The sequence below is a fragment of the Lithobates pipiens genome, unplaced genomic scaffold (genome assembly GCF_037356315.1).
Source record: "Lithobates pipiens isolate NorthernLeopardFrog02 unplaced genomic scaffold, aLitPip1_a1.2 Scaffold_8, whole genome shotgun sequence".
NCBI lineage: Eukaryota > Metazoa > Chordata > Amphibia > Anura > Ranidae > Lithobates > Lithobates pipiens.
This window is the reverse complement of record NW_027507903.1, coordinates 86,216,856-86,231,379: the sequence shown is the minus strand read 5'-3', so window position 1 is coordinate 86,231,379 and position 14,524 is coordinate 86,216,856. Positions and strand designations below refer to the sequence as shown.

Genomic DNA, 14,524 nt, shown 5'->3' with positions numbered 1-14,524 from the left:
AACTCTTTGGCCTGAATGGCATGCGTCATGTCTGAAGGAAACCAGGCATCACTTATGACCTGTTCAATACCATTCCTACAGTGAAGCATGGTGGTGGCAGCATCATGCTTTGGGGATGTTTTTCCGTGCCAGGAACTGAGAGACTAGTTAGGATCAAGGGAAAGATGAAAGCAGCAATGTACAGAGACACCCTTGATAAAAACCTGCTCCAGACCGCTCTTGACCTCAGACTGGGGAGAAGGTTCATCTTCCAACAGGACAGTGACCCTATTCACATAGCCAAGATAACAAAGGAGTGGCTATGGGACAACTCTGTGAATGTCCTTGAATGGCCCAAACTTGAACCCAATTGAACATCTCTGGAGAGATCTGGAAATGGAGAAGCTGCCCAAAAATAGGTGTGCCATTTTGTTTTCATTTTCTTATTTTTAATAAATTTGCAAAGATTTCAAACAAGCTTCTTTCATGTTGTCATTATGGGGTATTGTTTGTAGAATTTTGAGGAAAATAATGAATTTAATACATTTTGGAATAAGGCTGTAAAGGTGTAGTGCTGTGAATACTTTCCAGATGCACTGTATATACTATAATATATATATATATATATATATATATATATATATATATATATATATATATATATATATATATATATATATATATATATACACATATACACAGTGGGGACGGAAAGTATTCAAACCCCCTTACATTTTTGAATTTTTTCACTCTTTGTTATATTGCAGCCATTTGCTAAAATCATTTAAATTCATTTTTTTCCCTCATTAATGTACACACAGCACCCCATATTGACAGAAAAACACAGAATTGTTGACATTTTTGCAGATTTATTAAAAAAGAAAAACTGAAATATCACATGGTCCTAAGTATTCAGACCCTTTGCTGTGACACTCATATATTTAACTCAGGTGCTGTCCATTTCTTCTGATCATCCTTTAGATGGTTCTACACCTTCATTTGAGTCCAGCTGTGTTTGATTATACTGATTGGACTTGATTAGGAAAGCCACACACTTGTCTATATAAGACCTTACAGCTCACAGTGCACGTCAGAGCAAATGAGAATAATGAGGTCAAAGGAACTGCCTGAAGAGCTCAGAGACAGAATTGTGGCAAGGCACAGATCTGGCCAAGGTTACAAAAAAATTCTGCTGCACTTAAGATTCCTAAGAGCACAGTGGCCTCCATAATCCTTAAATGGGAGATGTTTGGGACTACCAGAACCCTTCCTAGAGCTGGCCGTCCGGCCAAACTGAGCTATCGGGGACAAAGAGTCTTGGTGAGAGAGGTAAAGAAGAACCCAAAGATCACTGTGGCTGAGCTCCAGAAATGCAGTTGGGAGATCGGAGAAAGTTGTAGAAAGTCAACCATCACTGCAGCCCTCCACCAGCCGGGGCTTTATGGCAGAGTGCCCTGATGGAAGCCTCTCCTCAGTGCAAGACACATGAAAGCCCGGATGGAGTTTGCTAAAAAAACACCTGAAGGACTCCAAGATGGTGAGAAATAAGATTCTTTGGTCTGATGAGACCAAGATAGAACTTTTTGGCCTTAATTCTAAACGGCATGTGTGGAGAAAAGCAGGTACTGCTCATCACCTGTCCAATGCAGTCCCAACAGTGAAGCATGGTGGTGGCAGCATCATGCTGTGGGGCTGTTTTTCAGCTGCAGGGACAGGATGACTGGTTGCAATCGAGGGAAAGATGAATGCGGCCAAGTACAGGGATATCACGGACAAAAACCTTCTTCAGACTGCTCAGGACCTCAGACTGGGCCAAAGGTTTACCTTCCAACAAGACAATGACCCTAAACGAAAAACTAAAATAATGAAGGAGTGGCTTCAAAACAACTCCGTGACTGTTCTTGAATGGCCCAGCCAGAGCCCTGACTTAAACCCAATTGAGCATCTCTAGAGAGACCTAAAAATGGCTGTCCACCAACGTTTACCATCCAACCTGACAGAACTGGAGTGGATCTGCAAGGAGGAATGGCAGAGGATCCCCAAATCCAGGTGTGAAAAACTTGTTGCATCTTTCCCAAAAAGACTCATGGCTGTATTAGATCAAAAGGGTGCTTCTATGCTTCTACTAAATACTGAGCAAAGGGTCTGAATACTTAGGACCATGTGATATTTCAGTTTTTCTTTTTTAATAAATCTGAACAAATGTCAACAATTCTGTGTTTTTCTGTCAATATGGGGTGCTGTTTGTATATTAATGAGGAAAAAAAATTATCTTAAATGATTTTTAGCAAATGGCTGCAATATAACAAAGAGTGAAAAATTTAGGGGGGTCTGAATACTTTCCGTCCCCACTGTATATGTATATATATATATATATATATATATATATATATATATATATATATATATGTGCACGTGTGTGTGTGTGTAAGATTTTGAAATGGTATGTGATTGTTTAAAGAGTATGTTAACCCCCAGAAAATGGATCCCGTTCCTTTAAAGCATGTCATATGACTCAGTGCTTGTCCTGTGCCATTTGGACCCCTGTAATACCTAAAAAGAAACCTGGCTGATCCTGCCAGTTTCTCCCCTCCCCTCTGTAAACCGACTGTGAATAATGGCTCACCCATCCCAGCTTTGTATAAATTTTTCTAAACTATACCTAAACTTTTTTCTAAACTATACAGCTGACCATACATGGATCAATTTCCAGCCAATTCAGCAGACTTAATTTTGCAACTGACTATTTGAAGAAGTGGAAAATTCTTGTTCAACCAGCACCTGCATCCAATCAGTTAAAAGCACTATTTAACCATTCTGACAGCCGCAAGTGATGGCTGTCAGAATACAATAGCTGGCACTGCCAAGTCATCCAAAACCATGCTGCTTAGCGTGGATGGGGAAATCTTAACGTGAATGGCCAGCTGTCGTATAATGGCTTTCATACGGTGCACTAATGATGGCCAGCTAGCCTAAAGCAGCTGTATGCAGTTTAGAATACGTGGCTCTATAATATTAAAGATACATCTATAAAATCAGCAGTTCTGGATGGCCACAAAAGTGCATAAAGAATTTATTTACATGGATCTGCCCTCTAAACTAAAATGAGGATTAGATCATTTATATTTCGGATCTGTGATAGAAGTGAGGCTTTCTAAATCAGAAGGTATTTTAAAGTTTTCTCCTTACGGAAGAAAAGCTTATAGCCTACTATTCAAACACCTACCAATATATTGTGAAGCAGAACAGGAATAATGCATGTCAATGTGAATCCAATTAGATGAAAATAAAAAGAAAGAATTGCAAAGAACTCCTTGAAATACAATGAAGCTAGAGGGGCCCAGCTCTTATTTGTCTTGTATTGTATGCATAACTGATCTCAGATCTTAAAATGAGTATTTATAAAACAAAATAATCATTGTAAATAAGGTACAAAATGACATTTGAGCAAAGCTATTTGTCTCTGTCAAGTGTCCACTGATTCAATATCTCATTGCTATGTAAAGTCAACATCCACACTTGATAAATCCTATGTGACTTCATTGGCTGCTGGAATGACAAAGTCTGCAATATATTTACTAGAGCATATGGTGAAATTCCCTTTGAATATTAACATTTTCAGCCAATAATTTGTTTTTGCAGACACACGAGACAGCTGGCGCTCTACCACCCTTTGTCCTGAACATGTGAAATATTATCTATGGCATTTACAAGAAGATAAAAAATATGATGCATAAAGGCAGATGTTTTTGATGTCCATCAAGAAGTAGCTTAAGACAACAAATAAAAAGTGCACGTTTCCCGATCATAATTTGTTAAAGGTTATTTATGAAGCAGTTTTCAATATTATTCCAGAGCGGTTCCCACTAAGCATATTGCATTACGCCTATTCTGGAAGACTTTGCTTTATTTATCTAAACAGGAACATGGGAGGAAAATGGATGGAGTTCAGATACAGAAAACTGTATCCCCAATGTGCCTCTCTGTATTAAGAGTTTGTTGTTTGGATTTTCACTGTGCTAACTAATGCCAACGTAAATTGTAAGGGCCTATTTACATGCATTTTGCTACAAAAAAAAAAGAAATTCCAAGTAGAAATTACTATCATTTTCTTTGGGGCTGGTTCACATGTACAAGACACGTGCCTTTACATGCACATGAGCTTTAATGGCATCCAAGTCTTAGTCCGTGGGGTTCAATATTGCGTTTGCCCACCCTTTGCAGCTATAACAGTTTCAGCTTTTTTATAGTATAGTGTATGTGCTGCAGTTTTTTGTGAAAGGCAAAGGGAAACTATAATGGCCATTCATACCTACAGTGTGAATCCAGCCTTTTCACTTCTCTTATATTAGGAATGACCTGATTCATATACCACAATAAGGTAGCAGATGGAAAATGTCTGAATCCACTCATAACTAAATTATTGGTTTTATGTGAGTTCACATTTTTTAAATAGCACTCTTTGTGCCCACTGTTTTGTTTTTTTATGCAATTCGATTTGCTTATAAATTTTCCATCCTATATAATCAGCAATTAAAGTTTTACTGGATGCTCCGATTGGTCTGCTCACTATCTCAAATGCTTGTATACTGACTACCAGATACTTTCACCTTCAAGAGACCTCCTGTTTGTATTTTATGCCTTCTATTCTGGCTTGTAGATCCTCACAATTTGTGGCTGACGTAGTATGATCAGGAGTACTGCCCAGGTCCAGGTTTTCCTCTATACATAATACCAAATTGGTAGATTGGGTTCTGGTTCATAGAAAAGCAACCTTATTGCGACTTCATTAGGAACTGTCATTCCAGTGCTTGACATGGATCTTTCTCGCATCTTGGTAAATTTACTGACCCCTAATCACTGACACTAGCTCAGAGTTACAGTACAAAGTTCTATTACTGGTGAATCTAAAACACCCAAGAACTGTATTACTTCTATCCTGATGATCCACATACTGTACATGCAGAAGCCAAATGCCAGTATTTGATTCTAAAGGTCTAATCATTGAGAGAACACAGATTTAGAGTGCATCTTTGTGATTTTTTGCCTCAAAACAAGTGGATATATCTCCCATTTTACAGTGTTCTCTTTAAAGCGGAGGTCCACCCTAAAATGGACCTCAGCTCATCGGAATCCCCCCCCCCTCCGGCGCCACAATCGGCACCTTTCAGGGGGGAGGGGGGTGCAGTTACCTGGATAATCCAGGTAACTGCACCCACTTCCGGGCTAGCTCTCTGCGGAACGAGCGTAGGTTACGCCCCCGTTCCGCAAGCGCCCGCCCCCTTCAGCAAGTGCCCCGCTGCCTGCTGGGAAACACACAGCTCCCAGAGGCAGCGGGGACCGTCCGGATTGCGCCGCGCGGCTCGCGCATGCGCAGTAGGGAACCGGGAAATGAAGCCGAAAGGCTCCATTTCCTGATTCCCATACCCAAGATGGCGGCGGGACCCGGCAGCCGAGCGAGCGATCGGCTTCGGGTGCCGACATCGCGGGCGCGCTGGACAGGTAAGTGTCACTATTTAAAATCAGCAGCTGCAGTATTTGTAGCTGCTGGCTTTTAAAAAAAAAAACAAAAAAACGCGGAGTCCCGGTGGACTCCCGCTTTAATACATTATCATACAGGCATGGTATAGGTCTGATAAGTAGGCATGTATCCCCCCCCCCTTTTTGACTAAACCTTCCCATGCAGAGAGCATAATGCTATTTCGGAGCACATTCCTTGTGGTTCACAAAAAACTTAAATGGTGCATCTTCCTTACTCCCAGTCTTATACACTACCCTTATTTAGGTCAACCCCAGTCCCTTTGGGTTAAATTGGGAAATCACATCTTGCTAATTTGGAAAGAGGAAATAATCCCTTATCCTTCTATGCACTCTTCCCTCTCACCCACTTTACACCGGACAACCTGCCTTATCACATTGGGTAAAGCCCATCCACCCTTCCCTTTCCTGATTTTTATCTTTCTTTCTTGTACTTTATTTTTATTGGAGGTTCATATGGTGGTGAAACTGGGGTTATTGATGGGCGGGGAAAAAGTTGGATAAAGGAAAAGGATACAGTATGTCCTACCATGTTAAGGGACTCAACAGAAAAAAGATCACACCTCCTCTACACCCTTGCAAAAATTAAAAGCTAGGCGGTATTCTTACCAGAAACACACTTAAAAAAAGGACACAATTCCCAAGCCCTTCTTAATGTTGATCTCAAGCTTTTTTCTATTGTTATGCAACAAGAAGCCCGAGATAGTACAACCAGGGTCATTAATCTTATCCACTCTGCCTGGTTGAGGGGAACCCCTCTGATGCTTTCTACCAGATGGAATGGCAATTTTTCGAATTCATATTACAATATTTTTGATGACATGATAGTGTGATTTTTTGGCTCTATACGCCACCCCAATGGTGGCAGTCAGAATTAATGAGTCTTGTGCAAAATACTTCCCCTTTACCAATGGAACACATTAGGGTTGCCTTCAATGATAATTATTTAAACCTTCAAATCACTTTTATGTACAATTAGGATAAACCCTTCCTATACATGGTCTGAAGACCCCCCTGCACAAAATAATATAGTGGTGTATGCAGACAAACTTTTGTTCTTTTTTTTTTTACCCTGACTGTACTTTCCCCATTCTACTTTATCTATTCAAGCAGTATGGTGAACCATTCAACTTTTAAATAAATTTCAATAAATAAGAAAGAACTCAAAGTCACCTTTACTTCAGATAGAGTTGTCGTGCTACCCTCACAGGAGCTGCTTGGTAGATTGCATTCTATATTCTTCTTCCTCAACTCTGAGATCAACCTCAGCCTCACTGACACACCAGGTCAAGCAAATGAATACTGCACTGCTGCTGGGATCATACAGTAAATATAGACACTCTGCACACAACTAAGATTCAGAATCAAAAAGCAAACATCAGACTGGATAATGTTAAATGAACCTAATATACTGTCACAGGTTGCAGTAAATAGCAGTATGCACATACAAAATAAGTAAGAAAAGGATAAGGTCAATCACAGTTCACTAGGCTATAGCAGCATAGAATGGAGTTCTATGCAGATAAATTGGAGAACACCTGGTAATTCACAAAATGAACAATAAGTAATGGCATTAGAAAACAGTAACAGCAATCAATACCGCAATAACATCTCTGTAACAATAAGCTATAACCACTTCAGAATGTACTCTATATAAATACAGTAGCATCAATGAAATTTAACACTCCCTAAAGAGGTACATCTTAAAGACAACAGACAAAGTTATTTTAAAGTAGCTAACTGAGGGAACAGTCTTTAGTCCTAGTTCTTCAACAGGCTAGCGATGGGGCCCAGTGTTGCAAATGTGTACATTTCCAGTAAAGTATGCATGCAGTAAATAATGCTGCAAGCTGGATATCCTGTTCCTATGTGCTCAGTCTTTGCTAACGGCAGCTTGTCCTTTTACCAGCCCCAATATTACAGTAACAGAGGTCCTGTTGTCCAGACGCCAGCTCACTTCTGAATCTGCCTGGAATAACTCCAGTCCTAAGCAAAGGGCCACAGGCCTTTAGCAAGTTTATGTGCACATAGGAGCAGCGTTATGCACACCTCGGTCTCCTCACAGCAAAGAGAGAGTTCCTCAGTATTCAGTCTGAGAGAATACAGCTTGCCCTCCTTATACCCGGCTCCCACTGTGAATTGCAGTCCAATGAACCATAGACTGCCATAGTATAGTTTTTTTCCCCAAACTTCATCTCCCATGATTCAGTGCTGCCAGCCATCAAGTCTCTTGGGCTCCTTATGCTTGTCAGCTTCCCCTGGGGGATTGAGGCGAAGTACTGTAGTGTTAACCCATTCAGCTGAAGTCCTTTGAGAGCAGAGAGAGCACTGCAGCACAGTGTCCTAAATCGGTCTCTAGCCAAACACCAGGCTACAGAGTGCGTAAGCAACAGAAGGACCACCGGTTTCAATGGGCACACTCTAGTCTCAATATCTGGTAATAAGAATTACTCCAGACCCTTTGAAACTATATAGAATTATTTTCTACCATCCATAATACGGGCAGATCTTTGCAACTGGCAATTGTTGACTTCTACCTGGTTTGGGAGAATCCATTCGAAATCCCTACTTTGCTACAGCTTATTTATTTTTTACAGATGCTTCTCATCCATATACCACAAGCATATCTCTCGTTCATACATTCATTGTTATCGTTGTTTCTAGAGCATAATAAACATGCTCACACAAGTCACACTTTCATAACTATACCTAAACAATTTGGTGGCATTGGTCTCCCTCATATACAGCATATCAACACTATGGGGCACTGCATCACTCCTGATTGGTAACATGGTGTGTACAACTGGTCATAAAATGCAAGGTGCAAGTGGAACAAGACTCTTAAGCCCCATACACACTATCAGTTTTTCTGCTGACTTTTTCCTTCAGATTTACCAAAACCATATAATATGTGGTCAAACCTTAGGAGTTTCCATTTGTATGCAATCAGGCAGGCCCTTCTACTACACGGTTTTGGTAAATCTGAAGGAAAAACTCAGCAGAAAAACTGATAGTGTGTATGGGGCTTAACCCATCTCTCTTGTGGCACCCATGGCACCTTTCCTTTGGCACACCTCCAGCAGCTGGCAGACAATAAAATCCCACCCAACAGAGCCTATAACAGTTGTGCAGCGCACCTTCCCTCTCCCAGTAATTTCCCCTCACCCAACCCCTATTGCCTCAGTGATAGAAAACCCAGTCTTACCCTACCCTGAGAACAATGCACCTCAAATGCCTCTTAGAGGCAAGTAAATTCAGACTCTTGCATTTATTGACACCATGAGGTTTATTTACTAAAACTGGAGAGTGCAAAGTCAATCTCAATTCTGCATAGAAACCAATCAGCTTCCAGGTTTCATTGCCAAAGATTAATTGAACAAGCTCAGGTTAGAAGCTGGTTTCTATGCAGGAATTAGACTGATTTTGCACTCTCTAGCTTTAGTAAATAAACCTCCAAGGGGCTGGTTGAAGCACATGATTATCCAAAACCTGCTCTCACCATCAATATACACTCTAATGGGGTCTTTCAGGTTCGGGACATTCTGAGGTGTATACCAGATTGACATCAACTCTCCAGACCCCTCTCCCTTTTTGAAATGTTATTCCATGATGCTACACACATACCTCACTTACTCTCCTTTCTATATAAGTTTCTCACTTCGCCACCACAGGACTATGTCCCCAACATATACAGAAGTGAGAATTCAAACTTTGTGTCTCTCTAACAAATGTTTGTGTGTGGGACACCCATATGATAAACAAATTGTGGATCCACTTTTGTGAACTTTGTTATTTTAAACACATGGACCAACTTTTTTTGTCACAATTTATTTTGTCACATATTATTTTCTTGTCCCTTTACCTTTTGTCCCTTTCTTTGTGTTTCATTTCATTTATTGTATTGGTTTATTATTGAATCACTTTTGATTTAGTGCTACTTTTTTCATTTTATTTTTTGCTGTTGGTGTCACGATTGCTTAAGTGGCTGCTTTAACATTCACTAGGTATATATGCTCCAGCGCAGGTTCTTATATATTTTTGAATTCTAGAGAAATATTTAAATGATGGATTACTATTTAACTAAACCTATTCGATTTTAGTCGACTAAAATGTACTGGAGATTTTAGTTGACTAAAATACAACTAAACAATTGAGATAACTAAAATACAACTAAAACTTAAATGGTATTTTAGTCAAAAGACTATGACTGAAACAAAATCGAGATTTGATGTCAACATTAACACTGGACAACTATCATATGCCTGATCTATTGGTTATAAATGTGCTTATAATATTACGTATTTTTGTTGTGCTGTATTCTGAACATAATATGTAAAGTATTGGATATGATGAGTCTAAAATACAGAATTCCTAGTACCCTAAAAGCTTATGATCACTTGTGTGCGGAGTTCTCATTAACACATAAACAATTTTAGCAATAGCTCCATCTTAGATATGCGGTGCAGACTCAAGAACAAACGCTTACTTTAAATATATCTAGCTCCTTGCTCCTTGATCCTTGATGTATTGTCATCCTCCATTCAGGGCTCTGCCTTATTCAAAATTAGAGCCCATTGGGTTACTGATATTGGAGATATAGATGGTGATTAATGGGATATGGCACTAGGGGCGTCCCTGTTGTATCCAGTGGCGTAACTAGAACCTTCAGGGCCCCGATGCAAGAAACAACAGCCAGGGCCCTTCCCTCCGAGTCCGGTGGTGGAACTCCAGGGCGTGGTCATGGGTATGACCTTTGTGAGCCCTGTAGTTCTACCACTGGTATCAGTGTTTTTTTTTTATTATTATTTTTTTTTTTAGGTGCCCCATTGGGGGACTGTCCCTAGGCAGGATAGGGTCCCCGTCCCCAGAAGAGATGAGGTCCTTTTCTCCAGGGCAGATGAAGTTACTGCCCCCAGGGGAGGTGGGGTCCCTGTCCCCACATGAGAAGTTGTCCCTGTCCCCAGGGGGAGATAGAGGGGGTATGTAATGGTGTGTGGGGGATGGGGTCCTCTCACTCACCATGACCAAGCTGTAGGCCATGCACTCATCCATGTTGGCCTGGGCTCCATCCAATGTTCTGGACAGGCGATCAGCATATCTCCCAGAAAGACCTTTCATCATCTGTGTATGACGGGGGAGGAGGGGGGCTGGCAGACAAGCCTGCAGTGTCCTCCGGGGGGCTCTCATAGGGCTGCACTGCATCTGTGTGCTTAAAGTTTGTTTACCCGGGAGAAGTATGCAGTGCAGTGTGGGCCGGACTCGGGGGGGGGACTCTGGCTGGGGAGAACAGACATTGGACTGAGCGGCAATGCATGGAGCAGGAGAGGGGTACTCTGAGGAGCCGGCCGAGGACACAGGTCATGTGGGGAATGCACAACTAAATATCAGCCAGTGCGATAGTCGAGCATGGAGCTCTGCTAGTCACCCTTCACCTCCATCCACCCGTGTGCATGGTGCACTGGTACCCCTAGCTGCCTATGCTGCTGCCGGCCATATGTAGAGGGGGCTGCATGGGCCCCCTGCATCACAGGGCCCAGTTGCGGTCGCGACTGCTGCACACCCTATAGTTACGCCCCTGGTTGTATCTATCTCTGCTTCACATAAACTTTCACAACTATTCATCCTGCACAGAACTTATCGTACACCTGATAAACTTTTTGACTGTGGCCTAAGAGACTCTCCTTTATGTCCGAAATGCTCAATGTTTAGAGGGGACTTTATACACATAATATGGCATTGCCCGAAACTAACACGATATTGAGCGGAGGTTAAACAGGTTATTTCTGACCTAGCTCAAATATCTATAACTCTCGACCTGTTGCTGTGCCTATTGGGCGCAATTGACGCTGAAATGAATCCAAAAGTTATTTATACCATGGTGACCAGGTTATTGTACCTAACCAGAAAGCTAATCGCCCAATTTTAGATGGCACCCACGGTGGCTACTAAGGCACAGTAGATTGCTTATGTTAACTCCCTTTTACTTAGAGAACAGTTAGCTTATTGCCATTGAAATGCGGTTAAAAAAATGTAATCTCATTTGGCAGAATTGGCTAGAAGTCTTGCCCCTCCAGAATTAGTGATGGATAAACTGTTACAATTTTGAATCCACCAAGAGTTACAATGGTTTTGACCTGAGCTTGGGAATTTTTCTGTGTTTTATATCCGAGAGTAGAAAATATGCTATTCTGAGTTGTTGTCCATCAAAAAGCTCTGGTGGTTTTGTTTGTTTTCTCTTTTTGTTCTTTTTATTTCTTTACAAAATTATAATTTTTTTATTTTATATAAGCTTAATATGATGTGATTGTCTTTATTTTTTGATATACTTTATGTACTATGCGTATGCTGCGGGTTGATATGCATATCTTTTTTACTACAATAAACAGTCCTTTAATATTCTTGTCAATAAAAATGTTTGGATTAAAAAAAAATAATCTGAATTCCAAAGAAGACATAAAATCCTCTCTATAATTTATAGAAATAAAAAAAACTGATTCTCACTGCCTGAAATTAAGTTTATCATACAAAAGAACATAAATCATGGTACATCCCCATAACTTTTCCACCCCTCTACATTTCCCAGACTGCAGTATAAAAATAAACATGCCACATTATGTAAATTAGCAGTTGTTTGCAGTGGCGGCTAGTGAATTTTTAAGATGGTGGGGTGCTAGACCCCACCTTTCCTTTTTGACCCCTCCCACTTCTCATAAGACCCCTTAATATGGGTTAAACTGAGAGACTGCCTATTATGGAATATACTGAGAACCCCCTATAATATAATAGGGGGCTCTCAGTATAACCTCATTATAACCCATAATAGGGGGTCTCTCAGTATATCCCATAATAGGAGTTCTGGTCTCTCAGTATAGCCCATATTAGGGGGTCTCTCAGTATTTCCCATAATAGGGGGTCACTCCCATATAGGGTGTCCCTCACTATCAGTATATCCCATATTAAGGGGTGTCTCTGTACTAGTATATCCCATACTAGGGGGCAGAGGCACTGTAAGAGACACCCTAGGACAGTGATGGCGAACCTTGGCACCCCAGATGTTTTGGAACTACATTTCCCATGAAGCTTATGCACTTTGCAGTGTAGATGAGCATTGTAGGAAATGTAGTTCCAAAATATCTGGGGTGCCAAGGTTCGCCATCACTGCCATAGGGGGTATACTGAAAGACCCCCTATTTTGGGATATACTGACTGAGAGTGAGAGAGACCCCTCCCTCCCATATGGGATATATAGTGAGAGACCCCTATTATGGGATATACTGAGAGAACCCCTATAAAAAAAGGTCTCTCAGTATATATCCCATAACAGGGGGTTTCTCACTCTCAGTATATCCCATTATATGGTGTCTCGTGGACTAAGTATACAGTATATCTCATAATAAGGGGTTAGTGGCCCTATTATGGGGTATATAGTGAGATGCATAGTGTGACAAAGAGAAAAAGTGACTGATCAGCACAAAAGCCAATAAAATATAATAATATCCCAATAAAAATGAATGGGACAGGTGGCACGGTATTGCATGCACCCCTGTGCTGGTAAAAGATGGCCCTGCACAAGAGATGCATATTTGCAAGCAGCGCCATGTATGATTGGGTCATTAATGAGGATGCATGAGGATGCATGATTTCACTGTCCTTTTACTATTCTTTTTTGAAAAATAGCATAAAAAAGTTTTGTTTTGCAGCACTGGGCATCTTTAAAAATTCCGCCCCCAACTACCCATCCTTTATAAATCCACCCACAACATGTAGAAATCCGCCCCTCGGCGACATGAACTTGCCTCGCGAGTGCGGAGCACATTCTAACAGAAAAATGTATTCTATCGGCTATCGTAAAATCAGCTGTTATGCTGTTCCGTACAGTGCATGTGCAGTACAACCCGGGCACTTCTCGATAGCGGGCACTTCTCGACAGAACACCGGAACCGAATCCGATTTTCGGGAAATGCGGCACTGGATAGTGTTAATCCGCTGCAGCACGGACCCTTAAAAAAAAAAAAACTCCCTATTTTAGGGAGCTCAATAGGGAGGCCAGGTCAGTATTTCGGCCCACCCAATTAAGCTCCATATAACTCAATAGGAAACTGGCAAGCAGCCAATAAGCGTGCAGAAACACGCTTATTGGTTCAGTGTTCCCAAATACACTTGTAAATTATTTTTCCGACAGACGTCCTGTTGCTAGGCAGATTAGAAAAAAAAAGTCTAATCATATTTTTTTCTAATCTACCTAGCAACAGCAGCAGAGAGAGAGAAATCTAACAATGGGGAAGTGCAGGCCTTGCATGGACTAGCATTTAAAGGCACAGAACACATTTTACAACAGAAAAAATAATAAAAATAATTATATACCGTATTTATCGGCGTATAACACACACTTTTTTCCTCTTAAAATCAGGGGAAAATCATGGGTGCGTGTTATATGCTGATTCCCGCTGATCTCCTCTGTCTGTGGAGCTCTGCCGACATTGACTGCGCCAAGCCGAGTGTACTGGGTACTCGACTCTGCGCGCAATCACGCCCAGTCCTGCCTCCTAGCCTTTATGTCCCGCCATTGGACCGGTGTTGTGTCCATTATAGGAGCTGGGCCAAGGGGCGGGAGGGGGCGTTACTGTGAGTGGAGACGAGTACACTCGGCTCGGTCTATGTCGGCGGCGAGAGGAGCCGAAGATCTTTGCGGTGGCGCTAAATTTAAAATGAAAACATGCTGCAGTTTTGGGGAAGGCTGCAGATGGACACTGGAGAAGGCTGCAGGTGGACAGTGTGCAAGGCTACATTGATGGGCATTTAAAATGTAAGTTTTTTTTCCTTAAACTTCCCTCCTAAAAGTTTTTTTTCCTTAAACTTCTCTCCTTAACTTGGGGTGCGTGTTATACGCCGATAAATATGGTAGTTACATTTTTTTTTTCCTGCAACAAAAACTGGTGGGGCACTGCCCCAAGAGCTCTTATGGACGAGCCTCCACTGGTCCTTTGTAGAAAAGTGGGACCAATAG

At 41.4% G+C, this 14,524-nt stretch overlaps 1 protein-coding gene across 1 annotated transcript in view; it reads right to left on the bottom strand.

The window, feature by feature from the left end:
* The window catches only part of LIPC (lipase C, hepatic type), a 275,926-nt gene that overhangs the window by 50,822 nt on the left and 210,580 nt on the right, over positions 1 to 14,524 (bottom strand). The window lies entirely within an intron of this gene.